Source organism: Lathyrus oleraceus, chromosome 3 (genome assembly GCF_024323335.1).
Source record: "Lathyrus oleraceus cultivar Zhongwan6 chromosome 3, CAAS_Psat_ZW6_1.0, whole genome shotgun sequence".
Taxonomy (NCBI): domain Eukaryota; kingdom Viridiplantae; phylum Streptophyta; class Magnoliopsida; order Fabales; family Fabaceae; genus Lathyrus; species Lathyrus oleraceus.
Genome location: NC_066581.1, coordinates 292,093,916 through 292,121,267, shown reverse-complemented (window position 1 = coordinate 292,121,267; position 27,352 = coordinate 292,093,916).

Sequence of the window (27,352 nt, the reverse complement as noted above, 5' to 3'; positions counted from 1 at the left end):
GATTATTCTCATATCAACTTGGTGAATCACAAGAGGTTGTTCTTGGTGATTGTGTCTATCGTGTACAAGTCATAACAGATAGTGAAATCTCTTTCATATTGAAAGGGGACTGGAGTACTCTCGATTTGTGAGGGGAACCAGGATATTTCTTCGTGTTCTTTATCTTTCCACATTTTACCGTTTATCGCTTAACATAACCAGAAAAGAAAGAACAAAGTTTTTCATAAACCGGAAAAAGTGTTCAAAAATTCTAATTCACCCCCCCCCCCCCTTAGGTGCTACTCAACTAACAAAACATATCAAGGATAAACTCTGCAATGGGAGAAAAGGAGGATTTACAACTACCAATTATTGGGCAGAAGACCGTAAGAGAAGAAAACCTGTCATCAATTAGGATGAACATATCAAGGATTAACTCTCTGGGGAACAAAATAGGGTTTACAACTACCTTTTTACTGGGTAGAATACCAAAGATGAGAATATCTGTCATCGGTTAAGATGAACATATCAAGGATAGACTCAAAGAAAGGGAAGAAAATATCTGTCATCGGTTAGGATTAACATATCAAGGATATACTTCCTAGGGAAACATGAAAATAAATCCGCTGGGGAGAAAAAGGTTACTTTTGTCGGGTATTGGGAAAGATGTAACAAACTGCAAACTAAGAAGAATATTACCAGTTACTGGGTAATAAACTCTTAAGGGACCCAAATCATCTATCTAGGTAAGATCTAGAAAAAAAAGGTTAATCAAGACTCAACCCGATGAGGACATAACTCAAGGGGAGTGGTTCCATCTAGATAATCAACTGGGGAGGAAACTGAAACAAATCATCATCCACGAGGAAATAACTCAGTGGGGAAAGGAGAAATGTTAAAGTCTTTCTACTTAGGGGGTTCACACTCTACAATTGAAGGAGAACAAACACCAATCTTGCATTGGGATAAAGTACCACCATAACAGAGAATTAAAAATCACGAGAATGAATCAACAAGTGTGATGATGCAATAATGAAATTATATGAGTGTATATGTATATGTATATGGATATGTGATGATTATGCTGACAAAACGGTCGCAAAGGATACAAATGTGTCGCAGATTTGAATCATCGATACAATTCTCGGTCAATCCACAAAAGAGGGAGACAACTGTCGGAGAAAAGAGAGATCAACCTCCCAAAGGCTCAACCCTAACTGGGGAGGAGGAGATCTGCTAAGGAAATCTGTTATCAAGCCTGCGGGGAATTTTAGGTCAACACCATATCAAATGGGAGCGAATCTGATGGCGACTGGTGGGGAAACCAAAGTTCTGCTAGAAACCAAATATAAAATCGGTTGGGGAATAAATACTAAACTCCACAGGGGATCAATCAACCAACTCAGCTGGCGACTTCATTGGGGAAATGGCGAACAATAATTGTTTGGAGAAATCAACAAACACCGAGTGCTGAACAATGTTGTCGGGATGAAAGAGAAAATGCGCCTATTGCTTGGGGAGAACCAATAATGCTCCACACTTAGGGCTTAATGCTTTCAAACCACTATTGATATTCCCTTTAAATGAAATCGATTGCTCAAAAATTCATGCTTTTATATGTTTATGAAAAATGATTTTGATTTAAAAATTAATTTTCCAAAAAAACGATCATAATAAAATTTAAAACTATTTGGCTGAAATAAATAAGAGTAGAAACAATTGGATAAAAGCTCAACTTTATTTAATGGAATGGTAGTCTGTAAATGACAAGACTCCATAGATCTTTACAAAGCTGAAAATGGTAATTTACACGGAAAAGGGTTACATTGAATACAATGATCACTAATCCTTCTACCAACTCTTGATATCCACTGTCCTCTTGACCGCTGCTACTGGGGATAATGAATCAACATCGACTGTTGTGCTAAAAAACGTCTCCAAAACTGAAGATCAGCAGGATGCAGTTACTTGCCGGAATCCCTAATTTTTACATAAATTGCCACAAGATGGGCTACTCAATTTATTGGGATAATTTTTTCTGTTTTATGTCTCTAATTTTTGCCTGGATCGCCCTTTCGGGTTTTCAACTTAGCAAGCTATTCTTTTATTTTTAGGCGAAGTATTTCTTGACTGCATTTGCATTCATAGGACGAGTGAACTCTTCACCATCCATAGTTGTAAGAATCAAAGCACCGCCCAAAAAGGCTATCTTAACAACATATGAGCCTTCATAGTTAGGAGTCCATTTTCCCCTAGAATCTGGTTTGAAAGATAGAATATTCTTGAGCACAAGGTCACCCTCTCTAAACATGCGAGGTCTGACCTTCTTATCGAAAGCTTTCTTCATTCCCTGCTGGTATAACTGACCATGGCATATAGCAGTCAACCTCTTCTCTTCTATCAAATTCAGCTGACCATACCTGGCTTGACACCAATGAGCCTCAGTCAACTTGGCTTCCATCAAAACACGCAGTGATGAGATCTCAACCTCTATGGGGAGCACAACTTCCATACCATACACTAGAGAGAAATGGGTTTCCCCTGTTGAAGTGTGGATGGATGTACGATAGCCGTGAAAAGCAAAGGGGACCATCTCATGCCAATCTTTATATATTACAACCATCTTCTGGATAATCTTCTTGATGTTCTTGTTTGCAGCTTCAACAACCCAATTCATCTTAGGTTTGTAGGGAGAAGAATTATGATGTGCAATCTTGAAGTCTTTGCAAAGAGCTTCCATCATATTATTATTCAAGTTTAATCCATTATTAGTAATGATCTTACTTGGCACACCATAACGGCATATGATCTGATTCTTGAAAAACCTTACAACAACTTGCTTGGTTAGGTTCGCATACGATGTCGTTTCAACCCACTTTGTGAAGTCGTCAATAGCCATCATAATAAAATGATGCCCGTTTGAAGCTTTGGGCTCAATCATGCCAATCATGTCAATTTCGCACATGGAGAAGGGCCATGGGGAGGAAATGACGTTCATTAGTGTTGGAGGAACATGAATCTTATCCGCCTAAATTTGACACTTGTGGCATTTCTTCACAAACTTGCAACAGTCAGATTCCATTGTCAGCCAATAGTAACCTGCTCGCAACATCTTCTTTGCCAATGCATGTTCATTGGAATGAGTACCAAAGGAACCTTCATGGACTTTAGTCAACAACAGGTTTGCTTCGTGTCTATCCACGCATCTGAGCAGAATCATGTCGAAGTTTCTCTTGTACAAAACATCACCATTCAGGTAGAAGTTGCCATCTAATCTTCTCAAAGTCTTCTTATCTTTGAAAGATGCCCCAGACGGGTAAACCTGACTTTGGAGGAAACACTTGATGTCATAATACCACGGCTTTTGTCTTTGACCTCTTCAACAGCAAACACATGAGCTGGCCTATCAAGACGCATGTTGATTCCTCAGGATTGGCATTAATTTTAGAAAACAAATAATGTAATCATCTCTGTTGTTTTAATATGTTGGGTTGAAGAAATTCAACACCTGGACAATGCTGTTAATTCCTTCTGAATCTTAAAGTCATTAGGAATTATGAGGGTGATGTGGCTAAGTCTGATAAACCAGAATAAGCCTGCTGGCTACAGCTGTGTGGTACAGGGGGAGTAACCATCAACTGAAGTGTGGAAAGTTGGCTGTAGCAGTGCTAGGTGTCAAATCTCTACTGGAGGTTTGATAGAGTTCTTGTTGAATACTGGCTGAATGCAGGAATGTTAAGACATCGCGCGCAACGTGTCTGACTGCATATATGGAATGGTCTCCATGCACTGAACGACTGTTTTGGAAAAGAAACAGTCAAGAGCTATAAAAGGTATTCAAAGATAGTCTGAGATTTTGTTGGTGATTCTCTGACTGTTTCTCAGCAAAAATAAATGCATCTTGACCAAGCATTTATTTCGACCGGAAATTCCTAGGCACGGACAGGACTATTTAAAGGATGCAAGAGCCCTCCTCTCCTCACAACAGAAACACTCCATTCTCAGAATCATGGGGTATGTTAAGGTTTGGGCAAGCTGCGCCTGGATCTGGTTTTGTGAAGGGTGCCTTTACAAATGTTTAGCTAAAAAGGGGGAGAGAAATATAGTCCTGGGGTTGAGAATGTACCAGAAGCAAGCCAACTGTGGATGTGGCAGCAAACAGAAGTTGGCATCAGGCACAAAATCCACCAACTGGGGTTTCCACTTGTGTCTTGTGATCTGAGTTAAGAAGACAGTTGTGCCTTGTGATCTGAGTTACATTGTCTATGTACTCAGCATTACATATTCTTCTGGAAGCTCTCCGATTGAGGGGAAGGGTTCTGGTACAACTGAGTATTGTCCCTCTTCTTCCCCATGTACACCAACTTTGGTGTTTGTGGTGGTGGAGCCAATGACGGAGATGAAGAGCATTCCCAAATTGGGATGTTTTGTCCAGTGTATTGTTTATTTGTTTTAGCTAAAATTTGCCAAAGGGGGAGATTGTTGATTCCTCAGAATTGGCATTAATTTTAGAAAACAAATAATGTAATCATCTCTGTTGTTTTAATATGTTGGGTTGAAGAAATTCAACACCTGGACCAACATGTCATGTACGATGTCACGACATCAGGTCTGTGACATCGCACATGTGTAGAAGACTGAATTAATTAATTCAGTATATGTCAAGGGATCAGCAAGGATATCTGGTGAATATCCTAACTCCCTTGTGGAGGACTTGAAGACTAATTCAGAATATATATAGGCTCAAAATATGGAGATATATATGGAGAGAGATTAGGAACTTGAAGACCTTGTTTTTAGCAGATTTTTTCTGCTGAAGTTGTAACAGCAAAGAACAAGTCTGCTGCAGCTTTCTGAAGGCCCAAATCCAGTTGGGTGATTAGGTTATAAATAGCTGATTGTAATCTAGTTTTTGTAAGCCTCTTAGAATGAATTTTTAGGGGTGTGTGTAAGGTAAACCTCCCAATCTGTGGGAAGGTTACCATGTGTCTCTCAGTGGTAAACCTGAGAGTGTTTGTCACTCAAAGCCTGTAGGCAAGAGTGATTATGTTCTTGAATGAAGCTGTGAAGCAAGTTCAAGGTGTTTGCACATTACATTGTATTTGTAGTGATAGGAATGGAAACTGGAGGTTTCTATCTAGGAGTTCCTAGGTATAGATTGCATTGGGTAGGGATTAAGTGATGAGTTGTAAACGGGGGAGTTTAACTCTGAATTGATACTACTAATAGTGGATCTTCTTCCTGGCTTGGTAGCCCCCAGATGTAGGTCATGTTGGACTGAACTGGGTTAACAATTTCCTGTGTTTGTTTACCTACTGCATGTTATAATCATGTCTGCCATAATTCAGGTTGTGTTACAGTCTGCCAATCAAGTGAATAACAAACCTGATACATAGCCTTCTGTTGGAATGTCAATCAGAATGTTTTGACATTCATCAACAACAGCACATACTGTTTAATAAGCTGATAGTTCAGTATGTAGTGAAGTCTGGTTTTAAAAAGCATATCAGACCTGGCCAAAAGAGCAGTGTGAAATTGTCAAACTGGATGTCTTGACAGTTCTTCCAGTAAGCTGATACTGAAGTAGAGACTGGTTGGTCTTTTACAGTACAGCAAATTTAGCAGTCTGTGTTCAGGAACTAAACAGACTGAGCATATGGTTCTGGGCTTGGATGTCAGACGGAATGTTGTGACATTCATTCCTGACAGCATATGCTATATTGTTGGATGGTTAGTTTTTCTGTTTCAGGATTTTTCTCAGGCTATTCTTCAGGAATCCACCAGCTGATCTAAAATCTAGGAAACTAACAACTAAGCTACAATTAATGAACCTAACAAATAATCTATTTGTTAGCTCCTTAATAAGTGGAGATTAGTTTAACTTGTTACAACCTTTAATTTAGGAAATACAAGTACATGACCAACAAACTGGAACAATATAACAGATGATGCTCAAAACAGGATTGAGACATCGAGCTGATAACTGTGTAGCAAAACAACAGTAGTGAATGTTATGGAGCACATAACTAATTGTTCCTCCTCTATAGGATGACATAGAAGGAGAGGTTGTGACACTGTGAAAAGGTGCACAATAATACAGAGTGTAATAACTGTCTTGTTGTAATAAGTACAATGTTAGATCAGATGTCACGACTTGAAGTAGAACATCTGAATACTGACTACGCCAGAATTTCAATTGGTATCAGAGCAGGCATCCTGTTCTGTCTCTGGATGAGATCCATGGGAGATACTTTCTGGTAGCTGGCAAGGAGTTATGTTAGTACTGAAGCTGGAACCTGTGTAAGGTTCTGTAATTCCCTGAATGGTCCCTTGAAGTAGGTGGATGGACTGTTCATGACAGGAATGGTGTGTACCTGTCTCTGGAGGTTGGCTATTGGCCTGTGTGTGGGACAGTTGTGCCAGTACTAAAACACATTCAAACCTGGTATGGTCTTGGAGGCCAATCTGGTGAAGTGTGTGTTCATAGGTTGAGTTGTATTATGATTTCCGCTGCATAATACATGGCAATACTCAAACTCTGATGTAGTTTCCCCTCATGTGGATGAAAGGCTGCTGTGTTCAAGATCTCATCATAATCTACTGAAGATGTCAAAGATACTTGAGTCCCCTCAAGTCCACTCATCATGACGGTAAGAGTCACTTAATCACTGATTCTCTTACTCTCTTGAGTAGTGTATATGAAGACCTTGAAGACCTTCAAGGAAGGTTTGTTCTAAGGAGGTGGAACCAATGTTCTATGTGATGTTAGAACATGTTGTTCAACAAGTATGCAGCTACTGGTTGAAGAGCAGATGTATTAGGGCTCAAACAAAGGGATAATTCTGTTTGGAACCTACTCCTGACCTGGAAGAGGAGACATCTGTGTGTGCTAAGTTGACAAGGGCAGAGTCAACTGGGTGTGAGCTCAAGAAGGTCATCCCTAGAAGTTGAGCTGGTTGAGATGTGACATTGTGCAAGCTCCTGCTGTTAGGCTTCTCCCTGCAGTTTGATCAGGGTTGGATAGTTGTTCCCTGAAGTACTATGGTGTGTTGGAAGACAAGTCTCCTGGATGTTGGCAGTCAATAATGGGGTAACCTGACTGTGATATCATTTAAGGGGATTGGAACCATGAATCTTGTTATTCAAACACCACGTTCAGAAGTGGCAGTTCTTACTAGGAGTGAGAATATGAAGATTCAGAGGTTGGTTGAGGTAATATGCTCTGGCAATGCATATCTACTATTGACTGGTGTGTGTCTCACAAGTACTTATGATCAGCTGAAGCCTGATTGGTGTGATTGGAGGAGTTAGTTGCCACTGGTAAGGGATGGTGGATGTCATGTTGAGACATTTGTATACAATGCATGGATATTGGTGTGGAGTTTCCATGATTGTTGATTTGAGGGGGAGTTTTGGTCAACCCCCTCACGTTTGGTCAGCCTAGGGTCAGGTTGGCTGTTGACCTGTGTCACATGGGTTCTGGTTGATGTGTGACACATTTGCAAGGAAGGATTCATCTCTCTCATTCCTAAGGGTGAATCTAATCTGAAAAGAGTCTCAAGACTGTTGAGGTGCTTGCAAGCAGAAGATGTTGACACCAGAAGAGTATTTTCAAAGTATTCTTATGGTGGAAGTATCTGAAAGGATAATTGGGAAAGGATTTAAGATCAATGTCTACTTGTGTCAAGTACAAGTATTTAATTGATTATCCTTGGAGCTCAAGACAACTGATGTTCTTAAAGATGTTGGAACATCTCTTCTTCAAGACCCTGTGAAGAATCACAGGAAGGATAGTACATTGAGTTATGATCTATCTCTTTGGTGGCAGCAAAAGCATATGATCTCTGAAAAGGTTTCCTGGCAAGAAACATGTTCAGCCTTGGTATGTACAAGAAGAAGAAGACATCATAGTCTTGATGGTGGTTACTTGGATCAGTTTATTTCTGATCTAGGTAAGGAAGTGCATTAGCTTATGCACACTGTGAAGTCAAGAACAAGTGGCAGTAGTCTTGACATCATGGAAACAGCCTTGCCTTAGGATGTGGAATCCTTGGTAGAGCTGAAGGGTTAGTTTCTAACTGGTCCTTCTGAAGACTCATACATCAGAGTGTCTGATGTCTTTGGAGAAGAAGCAGGGATTCATCAAGGTGTGAGCTTGGATGACTTAACTGCAAATCTACAGGATGGAGGTTGTTTACTCAAACTTGGTTCTACAATCAAGTCGATGAGAACATTGAACTCTTGTTCTGTGAAGGGAGGAAGTTCTTTCAAGTGGCAGAAGAAGGAGCTGAATTCAACAGCTGGATGTCAAGCACAATGTTGTGACATTCGGTTCTGCATCAGAGTCTTAGTTGATGAAGTGGCACATCAACTTGAGATAGAAGGATCTACAGGGTTGTAGATTGGACACTTCAAGTTCAAATCTCACTTGAAAGGTCAGAATATCTTTGGGAGAAGTCTGATAAACTTGGGAAGGTCAAAAGGCAGCATTTGATCTTTTCATATGAGGATTCATGAAGGAGGTAATCAACCAGTGGCATTTGGTCTATCTCAGAAGTGAGTTCGAAGAATCAAGATAATCAACATTAGGCAGCTGATTATTCTTGAGGAAAGTCTAAGACAAATTACTTTTGGGCAGAAAAGTATTAAGTTGAAGACAAAAGGAGGTGGTTCCCATTCATCCCTTGGAGCTTGTGGTAGGAGTTCTGAGCTATCTATGGAAGACTGTCTCTGGTAGTGGGATGAGAGTGTATATATCCCAATGTATGTCTGGGTTCCTCTGGCCCAAGCTGAGGACTCAGTAATATCTGAAGTCTATCAGATAGTGCTCCCTGTGATGCTGTGAAGGAAGTCTCAGCTGATGTTCAAACATCTTGTGAAGTGATCTTCTGTTCTGGTTAGAAGAGAAATTGACACAGAGTGTGGATGTGTTCAGCCAAGAGGGTTGGACAGAGGGTGCGCTCTTGAAGACATGAAGATGCGTCTTATGTTTTCCTTTCATCAAGTGGTCTGGAATCTCTTTGAATCAGGAAGTATGTGAAGGTCCAACCTTGGGGTGTTGGATATGATCATGTGTGACCTCCAAGAGAGTAGGTTGTCCATGACAGGGGGAGTTGTGCCTTTGTGCTGCAAGCAATCACCAAGCTTGAGGTCTGTGTGCTCTCAGATGACAAGGTAGTCATCAGGAAGCTGTGATGGTGTCAAGGCTGAGTGAGCAGAAGAATGTCTGACCGGATGTCATGACATTGGCCTGGACAATGCTGTTAATTCCTTCTGAATCTTAAAGTCATTAGGAATTATGAGGGTGATGTGGCTAAGTCTGATAAACCAGAATAAGCCTGCTGGCTACAGCTGTGTGGTACAGGGGGAGTAACCATCAACTGAAGTGTGGAAAGTTGGCTGTAGCAGTGCTAGGTGTCAAATCTCTACTGGAGGTTTGATAGAGTTCTTGTTGAATACTGGCTGAATGCAGGAATGTTAAGACATCGCGCGCAACGTGTCTGACTGCATATATGGAATGGTCTCCATGCACTGAACGGCTGTTTTGGAAAAGAAACAGTCAAGAGCTATAAAAGGTATTCAAAGATAGTCTGAGATTTTGTTGGTGATTCTCTGACTGTTTCTCAGCAAAAATAAATGCATCTTGACCAAGCATTTATTTCGACCGGAAATTCCTAGGCACGGACAGGACTATTTAAAGGATGCAAGAGCCCTCCTCTCCTCACAACAGAAACACTCCATTCTCAGAATCATGGGGTATGTTAAGGTTTGGGCAAGCTGCGCCTGGATCTGGTTTTGTGAAGGGTGCCTTTACAAATGTTTAGCTAAAAAGGGGGAGAGAAATATAGTCCTGGGGTTGAGAATGTACCAGAAGCAAGCCAACTGTGGATGTGGCAGCAAACAGAAGTTGGCATCAGGCACAAAATCCACCAACTGGGGTTTCCACTTGTGTCTTGTGATCTGAGTTAAGAAGACAGTTGTGCCTTGTGATCTGAGTTACATTGTCTATGTACTCAGCATTACATATTCTTCTGGAAGCTCTCCGATTGAGGGGAAGGGTTCTGGTACAACTGAGTATTGTCCCTCTTCTTCCCCATGTACACCAACTTTGGTGTTTGTGGTGGTGGAGCCAATGACGGAGATGAAGAGCATTCCCAAATTGGGATGTTTTGTCCAGTGTATTGTTTATTTGTTTTAGCTAAAATTTGCCAAAGGGGGAGATTGTTGATTCCTCAGAATTGGCATTAATTTTAGAAAACAAATAATGTAATCATCTCTGTTGTTTTAATATGTTGGGTTGAAGAAATTCAACACCTGGACCAACATGTCATGTACGATGTCACGACATCAGGTCTGTGACATCGCACATGTGTAGAAGACTGAATTAATTAATTCAGTATATGTCAAGGGATCAGCAAGGATATCTGGTGAATATCCTAACTCCCTTGTGGAGGACTTGAAGACTAATTCAGAATATATATAGGCTCAAAATATGGAGATATATATGGAGAGAGATTAGGAACTTGAAGACCTTGTTTTTAGCAGATTTTTTCTGCTGAAGTTGTAACAGCAAAGAACAAGTCTGCTGCAGCTTTCTGAAGGCCCAAATCCAGTTGGGTGATTAGGTTATAAATAGCTGATTGTAATCTAGTTTTTGTAAGCCTCTTAGAATGAATTTTTAGGGGTGTGTGTAAGGTAAACCTCCCAATCTGTGGGAAGGTTACCATGTGTCTCTCAGTGGTAAACCTGAGAGTGTTTGTCACTCAAAGCCTGTAGGCAAGAGTGATTATGTTCTTGAATGAAGCTGTGAAGCAAGTTCAAGGTGTTTGCACATTACATTGTATTTGTAGTGATAGGAATGGAAACTGGAGGTTTCTATCTAGGAGTTCCTAGGTATAGATTGCATTGGGTAGGGATTAAGTGATGAGTTGTAAACGGGGGAGTTTAACTCTGAATTGATACTACTAATAGTGGATCTTCTTCCTGGCTTGGTAGCCCCCAGATGTAGGTCATGTTGGACTGAACTGGGTTAACAATTTCCTGTGTTTGTTTACCTACTGCATGTTATAATCATGTCTGCCATAATTCAGGTTGTGTTACAGTCTGCCAATCAAGTGAATAACAAACCTGATACATAGCCTTCTGTTGGAATGTCAATCAGAATGTTTTGACATTCATCAACAACAGCACATACTGTTTAATAAGCTGATAGTTCAGTATGTAGTGAAGTCTGGTTTTAAAAAGCATATCAGACCTGGCCAAAAGAGCAGTGTGAAATTGTCAAACTGGATGTCTTGACAGTTCTTCCAGTAAGCTGATACTGAAGTAGAGACTGGTTGGTCTTTTACAGTACAGCAAATTTAGCAGTCTGTGTTCAGGAACTAAACAGACTGAGCATATGGTTCTGGGCTTGGATGTCAGACGGAATGTTGTGACATTCATTCCTGACAGCATATGCTATATTGTTGGATGGTTAGTTTTTCTGTTTCAGGATTTTTCTCAGGCTATTCTTCAGGAATCCACCAGCTGATCTAAAATCTAGGAAACTAACAACTAAGCTACAATTAATGAACCTAACAAATAATCTATTTGTTAGCTCCTTAATAAGTGGAGATTAGTTTAACTTGTTACAACCTTTAATTTAGGAAATACAAGTACATGACCAACAAACTGGAACAATATAACAGATGATGCTCAAAACAGGATTGAGACATCGAGCTGATAACTGTGTAGCAAAACAACAGTAGTGAATGTTATGGAGCACATAACTAATTGTTCCTCCTCTATAGGATGACATAGAAGGAGAGGTTGTGACACTGTGAAAAGGTGCACAATAATACAGAGTGTAATAACTGTCTTGTTGTAATAAGTACAATGTTAGATCAGATGTCACGACTTGAAGTAGAACATCTGAATACTGACTACGCCAGAATTTCAACGCATCACAGTCAAATTGGGAACTTCATTCCAATACTTTACTACAATCATGGAAGCCAACGTTGCAAGAGCATCTGCCATCCGGATTTCATCTCAAGGGATATGATGAAACTTAACCTTTATAAAGAAAGTTGAAATCCTCCTCGCATAGTCTCTATATGGTATTAAACTGGGTTGATTCGTCTCCCATTCACCTTTGATTTGATTCACAACCAAATTCGAATCTCCATAGACGTCCAAATACTTGATTCTAAGATCGATGGCCTCTTCAAGCCCCATAATGCAAGCTTCGTATTCTGCCATATCATTTGTACACTTGAAATTCAATCTAGCTATAAATGGAAAATGTGTGCCTTGAGGAGTAATGATTACTACCCCAATGCCATTACCATACTAATTAAAAACTCCATCAAATACCATGCCCTAATGGGAACCAGGTTCTGGCCCTTCTTCAAGCAATGGTTCATCACAATCTTTCATTTTTAAGTACAAAATCTCTTCATCGGGAAAATCATATTGTACTGACTGATAATCTTCAATCGGTTGGTGAGCCAAATGGTCAGCCAAGACACTACCTTTGATCGCTTTCTGAGATCGGTATTCAATATCATACTCTGATAACAACATCTTCCAATGGGAAATCCTCCCAGTTAAAGCAGGCTTCTCAAATATATACTTGATTGGATCCATTTTGGATATCAACCAAGTGGTATGATTCAACATTAATTGACGCAGACGCTTAGCAGCCCAAGCAAATGCGCAACAAGTCTTCTCTAGCATAGAATACCGAGTCTCACAGTCGATGAACTTCTTACTGAGGTTGTAAATTGGAAATTCTTTCTTTCCAGTCTCATCTTGCTGACCCATAACATAACCCATACTCTCTTCAAGCACAGTCAAATACATGATCAACGGTCTTCCTTCAACAGGTGGAGACAAAATCGGAGGCTCGAGCAAATATTCCTCGATACTATCAAAATCTTTATGGCAATATTCGGTCCAATCATAAGACTGATCTTTCTGAAGAAGCTTGAATATAGGCGCACATGTGGTAGTCATATGTGAAATGAATCTTGAGATATAATTCAAGCGGCTGAGAAAACCTCTGACTTGTTCTTAGTTTTGGGCGCATGCATCTCTCGTATTTCTTTGACCTTGGTAGGATCAACTTCAATACCCTTCTCGTTGACAATAAAGCCCAACAACTTACCAGAACGAACACCAAAAGTACATTTATTGGGATTCAAGCGGAGTTTATACTTCCTCAAACACTGGAATAACTTCAACAAATGTTCAACATGTTCCTCTTTATCAATAGATTTAGCAATCATGTCATCGACACAAACTTCAATCTCTTTATGCATCATATCATGAAAAACAATTGTCATTGCTCTTTGGCAAGTTGCACCAGCATTCTTTAAACCGAAAGGCATCACTCTATAACAGAATGTTCCCCAGGGTGTAATGAATGTGGTCTTCTCCATATCTTCGGGTGCCATCTTGATTTGATTATATCCAGAAAATCCGTCCATAAACGAAAAGACTTTGAATTTAGTTGTATTGTCCACCAACATATCAATGTGTCGCAGAGGCAAAACATCTTTCGGACTAGCTTTTTTCAAATCTCTATAATCGACACACATACAGACTTTTCCATCCTTCTATGGAACGAGCACAATATTGGCCATCCATTGCGGATACTCAGCGGTCACCAGGAAACCGACATCAATCTGCTTTTGCACTTCTTCTTTGATCTTCACTGCCATATCAGGATGAGTTCTTCTCAACTTTTGCTTGACCGGAGGGCATTCTGGCTTCAACGACAATCTATGCTCCACTATCTCAGAATCCAAACCAGGCATGTCTTGATAGGACAAAGCAAACACATTTGAATACTCTCGAAGAAGATCAATCAACCCCTTCTTAACATCAGGACACAGTCGAGACCCAATCTTGACTTCCTTCACATCATCTTCGGAACCCAAGTTGACTAGCTCAATCTGCTATTTAAATGGTTGAATGGCTTTTCCTTCATGCTTAAGAAGAATAGACAATCCATCACTCACTTCTTCATCAATTTCTTCCTTAGCCTCAAACATAGGGAATTCAAAATTTGGAGAAGGAGAAGGATCATTGTATTCAATGGGGTTAGAAACCAACCTGCATAATGATTTGATATTTTGATCTTAGAGAAGTGAATTTGTGACCAAATATTATGCAGATGGACAATTATATTATTTATTTATGTTTTTTGTTATTACCATTTTCAAAATAAAGCAAAAAGTAAAAACAAAACATCATAGATGTGGATGAATAGAATTATATTTTATTATTGATCAAATTGAAAATGCCTAAACAATGTTCACTTCTCCCTTAGGCATAGGAGAAGGATTTTCAAAAAACAAATAAAATCAATTACTTAGATCGATGCATAATAACAGGAATATCAACAACAGTCCAATTGTTGCAAGCTTTTCCCTATGTCACAAAATTGGTGCAGTCTTCCTCTTCGTCATCCTCTAGCACAATAGCTAAGTGTTATTCATTGCCATGAATGAACCCTGCGCTACAGAAGCTGAGTTGCACATCATCGGATCTAACAGCTGATGAACCTTGCTGGAAACCCAAATTGGTTATGTTCTTGTTGTCGGAGATCTCTACCATCCGTCCCCACTGATCAACATTTCCATCTTCAACAATCTTCCTTGCATCTTTGAACAAGGACATGGGTACCCCAACTCTCTTTTCAACAGCAATAGATACGGCTTGGAACGGAGTTCCAACCTCATCCTCAGCTTCAACATAAGAGAAAGATGACAGGTGGCTGACTATCAGTGCCTTCTCCCCGCCAACAATGACTAATTTCCCATTCTTGACAAACTTAAGCTTCTTATGCAATATGGAGGTAACAACTCCCACCTCGTGGATCCATGGCCTTCCCAACAAACCTATCTTCACCGGAAGGTCCACTTCACCAATCACCGTTTTGCACGAACCGTCAAAAGCTCTGACTATCATGCCACTACATCTCATAGACGCTCCTTGATATGACAACTTTGACAATGTTGACTTTAAAAGCACATTCAACGAAGATCCAGTGTCAACTAGCACATTTGACAAAGCGTCATCTTTGTAGTTCATGGAGATATGCAAAGCCAAGTTATGATTCCTACCCTCCTCGGGGAGTTCTTCATCACATAAACTGAGATTATTACAGGAAGTGATGTTAGCCACAATATGATCAAACTGATCCACCGTAACATCATGTTCCACAAACGCTTGCTCTAGAACTCTTTGTAGTGCTTCTCTGTGCGCTTCTGAGTTCATCAACAAAGACAATACTGAAATCTTTGAGGGGGTTTGGAGCAACTGCTCCACCATATTGAACTTACTATTCTTTATTAGTCTGAGTACCTCATCATCGTCATTAGGCTTCAAGCCGCTGGAATCACCAGACTGACACCTTGCAACACTAACTGATTCTACAATAAGTACATCAACGTTCTTGATAATAGACGAATCGTCCATGTTCTTTGGGAACATCGACCCAAACACACGACCACTGCGGGTCACCTTAGTAACATCGGTAATGCTTACGACAAAATTGGTCGTAGGTAAAGGAACCTCTTGACCATCGTTCACCATATTCGCATTATACTGATATGAGACAGCTTTATCGGATGCATACGGGACTGGACCCGCTAACCATATAACCAACGGTGATACCGATCTGTTGCTGACACTGTTACTGCTACTACTATCATACTGAATAACCACTCTCTCAGGATTCTTGAAAACCAGTACTATAACATTAACATCGTCGTCTATGTGACGGGACTGAACAATCTGAATCAAACCTTCATCCATCAAACTCTGAATGTCCCTCTTCACAACCATACATCCTCTAGGATTGACACTACAGATAGCACAACCATCATGGTCATGCTCACAATCACTAACCAAGCAAATATCCTCGTGCATCCTCACCAAGGATCTTTTTATGAAGCATTCATCGAATACCTTGAACTCCTCTGGATAACCGTCCACCATATTAACAGATGAATTTCCATGGGCAGGCAGTGGGTTAGCTTTAACATTTGGCGCTCGGTCCTCAAAGGATACCATTCCACTCTTTACCATCTTTTGAACTTCATATTTGAGAGGGTAGCAATTCTCTATGTCATGTCCGAGAGCTCCTTGATGGAAAGCACAGCGGAGTTCTGGTTTATACCACCAGGGAAATGGTTCAGGGGTTTACGGAGGATTTCTTGGTTGTAGTAGGTTCTTGAGAACCAAAGAGGGATATAATTCTGCATATGTCACTTGAATGGGGTTGGATAGTGCAACGGACCAAGCAACGCGTTCTCTCAATCTCTGCGTATACTCCTTGAATGTCTCCTTGTCCCTATCTGGATCCATATCAACATTATATTTATACTGCTTCCCAAATGCTTCACCCAAATCGTTAAACGTGCATATGCTCGCACTATCCAACCCCATGTACCACCTTAGAGCGGCACCGATCAGACTGTCTTGAAAATAAAGGATCAACAATTGGTCATTATCGGTTTGAGTAGACATCTTTCTAGCATACATCTCCAAATGGCTGAGTGGACATGTATTCCCTTTGTATTTTTCAAAGTCAGGCACTTTGAATTTCACCGGAATCTTTACATTTGGAACCAAACACAGTTCCGCAGCACTCTTCCCAAATAAGTCCTTACCCCTCAAATTTTTCAATTCCTTACGCAGATCAAGAAATTGGTCCTTCACCTCATTCATCTTCTCATACACATTTGGGCCCTCACACGGCTCAGAATGATAGATGATGTCTTTTACACGAGGCAGGGTATGCACGACAGGCGGCGACACAGACATGACAGGGTTAGATGTCGGCATAGAAGCAAATGTAGGCGCAAAACTTTTAGGCACAAAGTTTGGCGGCATTCCCCACGGGAATCTGACAGGCATGTTGGGTGAAAAGTGAGCAGCAGTTGTGGGAATGGTAGAGGTAGCCACCTCTGAAATAACGATCCTTTATGGAGGAGGAGTTGGAAGCATTGGAGAAGACTGGTTTTGAGCAGCTAATACTGATTCCATCATGGAAGTCAGGCGGGCGATCTCCTCTTTCAAGTCTCTATTCTCTTGCTCAAGATGTTCCATGATTCGGGAGTGATTGGCGCGAGTATTGTATCGATGAGTCAGCTTGGATGAAGCACAAAAGAAACACCAATAAGACATCTAGCGAAAGAGAGACCTGCTTATGCAAATGATGCATGAAATGCAATGTTTGATTGTTTTTATTTTCACGGAACTTACTATATTACTTGCAAATATATATATATATATATATATATATATATATATATATATATATATATATATATATATATATTCAACAATAATTGCAAAAATTTGATATGACAATAAAAATCTCTTTAATTTACATAATTGGAAGGATTACACTGGGTACAATTTCAGAAACCAAATGAAAAATACAAGACAAAAGGAGATTAGTCATCCTAAGGATCCCTAATAACAACATCATAAGATCTGGATGAAGGCGCGTACTTCCTTCGGATGCGTCGGATCTCTGTCTCGAAAGAAGCCTTCATCTGAGTCTTCTCGAGGACAAGCTGATCAACAATCTTCTTCCAAGCAACGGAAGGTTGAGGCATACTAGAGGAAGATGAAACCTTCGGCTCTCTCTATCTCTTTGTCACTCGGTCTTGAAGTAGCTCAAAAGTGCATCTTTGTCCTTAGGCTCAAGCTGCAAATCCCCATGCTTTTGGCTCAAAGCATGGAAACGCTCTTCCCACATATCCTTCTCTTATTTCATCTTGGCGAGCGCGTCTTCCAACTCCTCTACATCTTGGTTAGGGGGGGGTTAATGGCTCAACCATAACCATAAACATAGGTCTCTCACAAGGATAAGGCATCTTCAACTCCAAATCTCTTTTCTTCATCCAAAGAGTGTAAGCATCCAAAGCTACACAATTGCACGGACTAAGCTCAAATCTTCCTTTCCTACGCACATTATGCCAAGCATGCACAATCTTCTGCTTCAAATTTTGAGGATCTTTACCCTCTTGATAGAAATGACCATCTAACAAAGTGTTATTAGGTTTGTCTTTCAAGAGGAACCCAAGTTGACGACGAGCCAAAGCAGGGTTGTAGTTAATTCCTCCTTGTGTACCAATGAGAGGCACATTAAAGAATTTACCACAATAGTCAATAATGTCCAAACTTCTTAATGAAAGATCATACCAAACTATATCATCATTAGTGAGAGACATAAGTCTCTGAGACCACCGTAGACATTGTTTGTTCTCCACAAAAGTAGGTGTATGAGGCAAGTGCAACGAGAAGTACATATCACCCAACAAAGTAGGCACAAGATTCCCAATCAAGAAATTTCTAATGGCTTTAACATCAACAAATCGTCAATGTTAGGGAACAAAGTTAACCCATATATGACCAACACAAAGATAGCTTCAAAAGCATCCACACTGCCGGATTGAGCAAAGGCGGTAGCTTCCTTGATGACGAAATCAGAAGGCAACCCAAACAATCCTCCTTTCTTCATCCAATGAGCTTATATCTCAAACTTCTTCAAGTGAAGAGATTCGGTAATAAGATGAGATCTGGGAATCTCTTCCAATCTGCTAAAAGGCACTTTGCTAGAAACAGGTATTCCCAAAAGATGGCATACTCCTCCAACGTAGGCACAAGCTGATAATCTGGAAACGTGAAGCAATGGTAGAGAGGGTCATAAAACTGCACTAATACACTCAAAAGTCCTTCAACCACGTCAGCAGACAAGATAGACATAAGCTTTCCATGACGTTGTTTGAAGTCCAAGGGATCTAATACAAAGATGCTAGCTTCCTTAACTCTTTCAAGTCGGGACATCTGAAACTGTACTTCTTAGTGTTCCTTCGTCCATAATCCATGGTCTGAAAATATTTGCAAATAACACCTCAGTTCCTTGAAATTTTCGTGTGATGAATGTTATGATGCACATGAATGCATGAATGCAACAATCACAAATACAGGATCACACACAAGGCAAACAAACAAAGGTCAAAGGATGAATCAAGTCATTGTGAAAATCAATCATCCATTTTGGTGGATTATGGTTTACACCTTATCAACACCCAAGTTCCATTGATATTAACAAGACTTGATTGGATCAACCAAGAATCAAGGGTTTGTTGTAAGTCATGAGCAGGGATTCTGGGTAAGAACCATCCCAAAGGAGTGAACTAAGGATAAAAACTTGTAGATCATGTTCTAAAAAGTTCCCAGAGTCTTAAGTCCATCTATCGGATATTACAGGTTATGATGACTGACTCACCAACCCATAATATTCTCAAGAGAAACTCGTCTGAGTGTAGTATTGCGTAACAACTTTTATCAAGTCTACACTTGAACAGTATCCGCACTACGTCCTAAATAGGCCAAGATGGGTTAAATGTTCTACGGTCCTCAGCTTCTCGGACCCCAAATTAGAGATAGTAATGCCTAACCACAAATACTTGTGTGACATTCCCAAATTCAAAAGGGTCTCCACTGAGTAGATGGGTCTCAAGCCAACTTGTTAAGGATTACTCCACACAAGTCGAACATAACTATACCATCCTCCTATCTTAATTGCACTCAAGTTTGGGTTAGAACTTATCTCACCACTCAAAGATCACCAAGCACAACAAGTAGATTATATCATACAAACAAATATAAATACATAAAATATACAATTATATACACACAAAAAAGTAGGCTAAACCCACTGTAGACTACTCCCCAACAGAGTCACCACTTAATTTCTGTAGCGGTAAATTCATGATCATCAAATTATGGATAAGCTAGACATCAAATAAACATGAGTCGCCACCGCACTTTTATTGTTTCCAAGGGAAAAGGGAAAAGTATGAACAAAATCCAAAAAAAGAAGTTTTCAAATCAAAACTAATAAAATGCCAGAGATTACAGGTAAGGGGGTTGGTTACATAGAGGGAAGGTGTTAGCACCCAAAGTGTCCTAGGTACTCCTAGGGAGCCCTTTCTTGTGTGCATATGTTTTTTTGTACAAATGATATTGCAAATAAATGGAATGGAGGGATGAGAAAAGAATTCATTAATTATATTTTTATGTTTGATAAGACCTTCAGACATGTGCCTATGTACCAACATAAAAATGAGGGATCAAAATCTCGTAGTTCGTGGTATCAATTTCAAAGTGGATGCATTATTTTTAACAAAAAATTAAGTTTGAAAGGCACAAAGGCCTAAAATATGGTTTGAATGAGTTAGTTCTTTTTGGATTTTGAAATTTTAAGTCAAGTAGTTAAGTTTATTTACAAGTTTGATTAAGAAAAAAGTTTGAAAATGCAATGGCATAAGGCCAAAGTTTCTAATTTGCAATATGGTCAAAGTTTTAAAAAAAACAAGCACAAGCAAAGAAGTTTTAAAAAGGAGGGAGGGATTTTGAAATTAAATAAGTAGGGAGGAGATGATGAGACTAATTCTAAGCATAAAATTAAAAGTTGAGGGTTGAGAAGATCTGACCAATGGCTTGCAATCCAATAGACAAGAATGTCATATAGAAACCCAAATTTCCCTTGGACTTTAGAATCAAGAAAAAAACAATTCACATAATAGCAACTTGAAAATCAAGGCATCAAATAAAAATAGCCATATCCAAGCTTAGCAACTCCATGATCTTCTTCAAATTTGCCCATGTAGCATATGAATTCCATAATGCATAAATCACAGGTTCAAAATAACAGCTTCACAATGATCATATTGCAGATGAACTCAAATGGATTTTCAATGATGTATTAGATGAAGTTTCAAATTACAAGCACCTGGTTTCATGAAAGTTGGCATTGCCAAGTCCTTTGCATAGGGAATGTCGCCTAAATTCTAAGTCCAATTGTCTCAGATCAAACCAACAGTCCACACAAGATATTTTTTAGGGTTTTTGTTCTTATTATGTACATTAATGGTAAAAGACCACATAAAAAAACACAATATACACAAATAAAATATATCACAAAAATATGGTCCAAACGGACAAAGTGAAAATGATATGAACATAAACAATTAGAATGGTATGAATAATGACAAATGAATAAAGCTCAAAAGTTAAATTGCATTAAAAGTAAATAACTTAAAATTAAATGTTAGTTGTTAATGAGTTAGAAGTTAGTATTGCTTTTGCTTTTCTTTTGTTTAAGTCATTCTTTGGAGAATACTCAACCCACTTATCACAAGCATGGATCTTTGACCCAAGACATCTTCCAAAGGAAGGAATAAATGCCAAGTTTCCACACAATACCATGAAAGAGGAGAGACTTACAATCTCACTAACTAGAATGCTATGCCTTTTATGTCAAAATTTAGCGCTATGTTAAGCAATCGTAATTGGACTTATGTAGAAGTCACAACTATTTGAGGCCGGACAATAGAATTTTGGTGTTAATGCATGTTAGAGACATGATATGATGAACTATGCTCATGAAACATACCACACACAAAAAGAATATGCAAAGTGGGGGGACCTAATCTCATTCATACTTATGTTGATTTTGCAATCAACTAGCCTTAGGATATAGAGATATCATAGGTCCATGACATGAATGCACAAAGAAGGAGAATGAGATGAAGAGGGAGGGGAAATGGATCAAACTCAAATTGGACAAAGGAGGACTTTTACCAAGTCAAGATCATTCATTCATTTTGGGAGATGGAATGTACATTCCATCAATCCCCTAAATCCAATGATCTTAACCTAGAAAAGTCAAATAAACCTTGACCAAGGCCCAACAACACAAGTCAAACTCACAAAGGAAATTAAAATGGCTCAACACAATTAATTTGGCATTTAAACAATTAAAAATATTAAAAATAATGCATTAAATTAAATATGGTTGGTCAATTTCCTAAAACCTCATCAAAACATCAAATAAATGGCCATGAGATTTATCATAGGTCAAACAAGGTCAAAGGACCTTGGAGGAAAATTTTCAGATTTTTGGGAAACTTAAAAATATTTTTAAACAATTAAAAATAATCACAAAATAAATTAAATCATGAAAAATATTAATAATGATCCAAAAAATAATTTTAATTTAGAAAATGAGAGAGGATTTTACTTAATTTTTTTTGGTGAAACTCTCATTTTTTTTGGATCAATATTAAAATTAATATGAATTAATGAAAATCAAAGGAGTAAAAATAAAAATCAGATAATCAAAAAAACGTGGACCACTTGATCTCCTTCATTAATTGTGGTGGTAGATCAAGTGGTGGAGAGCGCACGTTCCATGATGCGCTTGAGTTAACTAATCACACACTGGGTAATCACAATCGGCGCTCCTGATTAAAACATTTTGAACTCATCTAATGGCTCTGAACACTTCCAGCGCATCGCCGGAGCCAAAGGCCAGTCATCTTCTCCGATGACCCTGGACGGACTGGTTCAATTATCACCACGTCATAAATGAAAAAAAGAGGACATGATCTTAAAGAAAATATGGCGTAGATCACGAATATCAACTCAATTTTAACTAACTCCAAATATATAGAGAGATATGTGGAGTTGAATTTTGAGGTGTGTCAACTGAGTTGCTTCAATTTGACCTCAAAGCAACTCAATATTCTTGCCTACATTGGTAGGACTTCAGACAACCAAGGATCCAAGAGAATTGATGCGAATTGAGAGACAATCGAAGAGAAGAAAGATTTGGAAAAACACCTTCAATGTTGTACAGAAATGGATCTCTCTTGCTCCAATTCGTGCTTGATCTTGCTTATGGAGCTTTGGAAGTAGGTTAAGAGTAATACAAAGCTTTGGATCCTGGAGTTTTTGAATCTCCAAATAATGAGATTCAAACTCAAATTTCAATTGAAATTTCTCAGATTTTCCTTTGAGTTGAGAGGGTTTGAATGATTGAGGGAAAAGCTGGCGCGCAAGGTCCTTTGAAATGAGGCATTGGACCTCTATTTATAGCAATGAGAAGTGTTATTTGCACTCTTGAAGAATTCTCCAAAATTGGCAATGCAATGCACATGCTTGTATGGGTGTGTGCAGTCCCATGAAGCAATCCAATTAGGTCCACAATCAACTGGAATGAGGTTTTCATGAAGCTTGGATAGCAAGGAAAAGTTATTTGAACATTTGAAGCATGAATATTGCCAACTGATACATGCCTGTTTAATCCATGCGCAGACCCGTCAAAGTTTGCCAAAATGAGTGAATTAGGACTCTTTGGAAAGCTTAGATCAAGAGGAACAACTCTTATGTTGAACACTTTTCCATTTGGAACATGTATCATGGTGAATTTTGAGGTGGAAGTTTGAAAATTTCAACATGTCAAAATATTTTCTAAGTGTCAAATCACATATTCAATTATTCCTCCATGCCTAATTTTTTATGTGAGACCCAAATGAGAAAAATATGTTCAAAAAGTTGTATCTCTTTCAAAAACCTTCAAAATGGTTACCAATTTGACATCATTTGGATTTAGGATGAGTGAGTTATGCATTTTTGAAGTTGAGGAAAATCACTTGTTCAATGACATTGGTCCAAAATGACCTATAATGTATCTCCATATCACATGCTCATAAAAGTTGATTTATCTCTCACTCAAAACATCAAAGTTGAATTAAACATCTTGAATTTGATTTTGAAACTTGGAAATCTTTCATCTCATAAAAAATGAGTATGTTATGGCCTTGGGAAGTTAACTTTCAAATTAGTGTTTAGACAAAATGACCTATAATGTTTCAACATAGAAAATGACTTTCCAAGAAAAATTAGCTCTAGACCTCAATGTGAAAGTTATTTGGAATGTCATTTAGAGTAACGTTTCTCTTGGAATCATTTTCATATGATGAAAACTATAGGAGATAGGGGCTAGGGAGACCGAGTTTTGATCAGATGAATCCATCTGGCCAACCACCATCAACCAACTTGCCAACTTGCAAATCTCTTGACTTTTTAGGCTCATGGTAGCTCATATATGCATAATATTATGAAACTTGAAGTGCCCATTGATAATTTTGATCAATTGGTGAAGAAGCTTGTTGAAGAAGTTACTCAAGATACCCATATGAACTAGGGTTTCCAAGACAAATCAACTTTAAACTCTTGAACAATGCTTGCCCAAAATAACATGTAGAGATCATTGGGACTCATATATGATGCTTAGAGCCATTGTGGATCATTCCTTTGTTATGCTCTTAGCAATGAGGGTCTTAAACCCTAGATGGGAATTTGATAGATCAATGGTGATCATGCCTTACCTACAAAAGAGTTAGGCAAATGCAAAGACATATTTTTGGTATTTTGGTTAGTAAAATGATAATATACAAGTAGGATACAATCACATGGTGCTTGGTGATCTCTCCCAAAACAAACCTAATGAAATAGGGGTAAGGAAAATGCCAAGGTATGATCCCAATGGTAATGCATATGATGAGATTGCATGATGGATCTTAGGGTCAACATTGGGGTCTTACAGTACTCCCCAAGTCAACTCTGTCAAGATTAATGTATCAAGGTGCTCCTATGAGATACAGTGGCGTGATCGTCAAGGCTTTTGATGGTTCTCGCAAGATTGTTATTGGTGAGGTGGACCTTCCGGTTAAGATAGGTCCAAGTGACTTCCAAATTACTTTTCAGGTAATGGATATCCACCCGACCTATAGCTGTTTGTTGGGAAGGCCATAGATCCATGAAGCTGGAGCTATAACATCCACCCTGCACCAAAAACTGAAATTTTTGAAGAATGGAAAGCTTGTCATTGTGGGTGGAGAGAAGGCATTGTTGGTATGTCACCTATCATCGTTCTCATATGTGGAAGCTGAGGATGAGATTGGAACCCCATTCCAAGCTCTATCTATTGTTGAAGAGAAGAAAGTAGGGGAACCCATGCCCTCTTTCAGAGATGCATAAAATATTGTTGAAGATGGTAACATAGATCAGTGGGGCCGTATGGTAGAGGTCACCAAGAACAAGAATATGGACGAATTAGGATTCTAGCAAGGGCCGTTTAATGTCAAAGATGAAGAAATGCAACCGAGTTTCCGTAGCGGAGGGTTCATCCATGGTAATGAACAACATTCAGCTGTCGTGATCGAGGGTGATGAAATTGAAGACTGTGCCAATTTTGTGACGAATGGAAAAGCTTGTAACAATTGGATCGATGTTGACGTTCCTGTTATTGTCCATTGCTCTGAGTAATTTGTTTTTATCATTTTAGAAAATACTTCTCCTATGCCTAAAGGAGAAATGAACATTGTTGGGCATATTTCAATTGATCATTAATAAAACGCAATTCTATTCATCCACATCTATGATGTACTTTATTTTTTACTTTTTACTTTTCTAAAAAAATGGTAATCACAAAAAACATAAATAAATAATAATTGTCCATCTGCATAATATTAGGTCACAATCCACTTCTCTAAAATCAAAATATCAAATCATTATGCAGGTTGGTTTCTAAACCCATTGAATACAATGATCCGACTCCTTCTCCAAACTTTGAATTCCCTGTGTTTGAGACTGAGGAAGAAACTGATGAAGAAGTATCTGATGAATTGTCTCGTGTACTTGAGCATGAGGAAAAAGCCATTCAGCCATTCGAAGAGCATATTGAGTTAGTCAACTTGGGTTCCGAAGATGATGTGAAGGAAGTCAAGATTGGATCTCAACTGTGTCCAGAGGTTAAGAAGGGGTTGATTGATCTTCTTCGAGAGTATTCCGATGTGTTCGCTTGGTCCTATCAAGATCTGCCTGGGTTGGATTCCGAAATCGTGGAGCATAAATTTCATTGAAGCTAAAATGCCCTCCAGTCAAACAAAAGTTGAGGAGGACTAATCCTGACATGGCAGTAAAGATCAAAGAAGAAGTGCAAAAGTAGATTAATGTCGGTTTCCTTGTTACTGCTGAGTATCCTCAATGGGTGGCCAATATTGTGCATGTTCCGAAGAAAGATGGAAAAGTCCGCAAGTGTGTTGATTATAGAGATTTGAACAAAGCTAGTCCAAAATATGATTTTCCTCTGCCACAAAAATATATGTTGGTAGACAATACAACTAAGTTTAAAGTCTTTTCATTTATGGACGGATTTTCCAGTTATAATCAGATTAAAATGGCACCTGAGGATATGGAGAAGACCATATTCATTACACCCTGAGGAACATTCTATTATAGAGTGATGCCTTTCGGTTTAAAGAATGTTGGGGCAACTTACCCGAGAGTAATGACCACTCTTTTTCATGATATGATGCACAAAGAGATTGAAGTCTATGTTGATGATATGATTTGTTAATCCAGTAATGAAGAAGAGCATGTTGAACATTTATTGAAGTTATTCCAGCGTTTGAGGAAGTAAAAACTCCACTTGAATCCCAATAAATCTACTTTTGGTGTTCATTCTGGAAAGTTATTGGACTTTATTATCAGCGAGAAAGGTATTGAAGTTGATCCTGCCAAGGTCAAAGAAATACAAGAGATACCTGCACCCAAAACTGAGAAGCAAGTTAAAGGTTTTCTCGGCCGCTTGAATTATATCTCAAGATTTATATCGCACATGACTACCACATGTGCACCTATATTCAAGCTTATTCGGAAAGATCAATCTTGTAATTGGGCCGAAGACTGCCACAAAGCTTTTGATGGTATCAAAGAGTATTTTCTTAAGCCTCCGATTATGTCTCCACCTGTTGAAGGAAGGTCGTTAATCATGTATCTGACTGTGCTTGATGAGAGTATGGGTTGTGTCCTGGGTCAGCAAGATAAAACTGGAAAGAAATAATATGCTATTTACTACCTGAGTAAGAAGTTCACTGACTACGAGACTCGGTATTCTATGTTGGAAAAAACTTGTTGCGCATTGGCTTGGGCTGCTAAGCGTCTACGTCAGTATATGTTGAATCATACCACTTGGTTGATATAAAAAAATGGATCCAATCAAGTATATTTTTGAGAAGCCTGCTTTAACCGAGAGGATTGCCTATTGGTAGATGTTGTTATCAGATTATGATGTTGAATACCGATCTCAGAAAGCGACCAAAGGTAGTGTCTTGGATGACCATTTCGCTCACCAACCATTTGAAGATTACCAGTCATTGCAGTATGATTTCCCTGATGAAGAGATCTTATACTTGAAAATAAAAGATTGTGATGAACCATTGCTTGAAGAAGGGCCAGAACCTGGTTCCCGTTGGGGCATGGTATTTGCTGGAGCTGTTAATTAGTATGGTAATGGCATTGGGGCAGTAATTATTACTCCTCAAGGCACGCATTTTCCATTTACAGCTAGATTGACTTTCAAGTGTACAAATAACATGGCCAAGTATGAAGCTTGTATTATGGGGCTTGAAGAGGCCATTGATCTCAGGATCAAGTATTTAGACGTCTACGG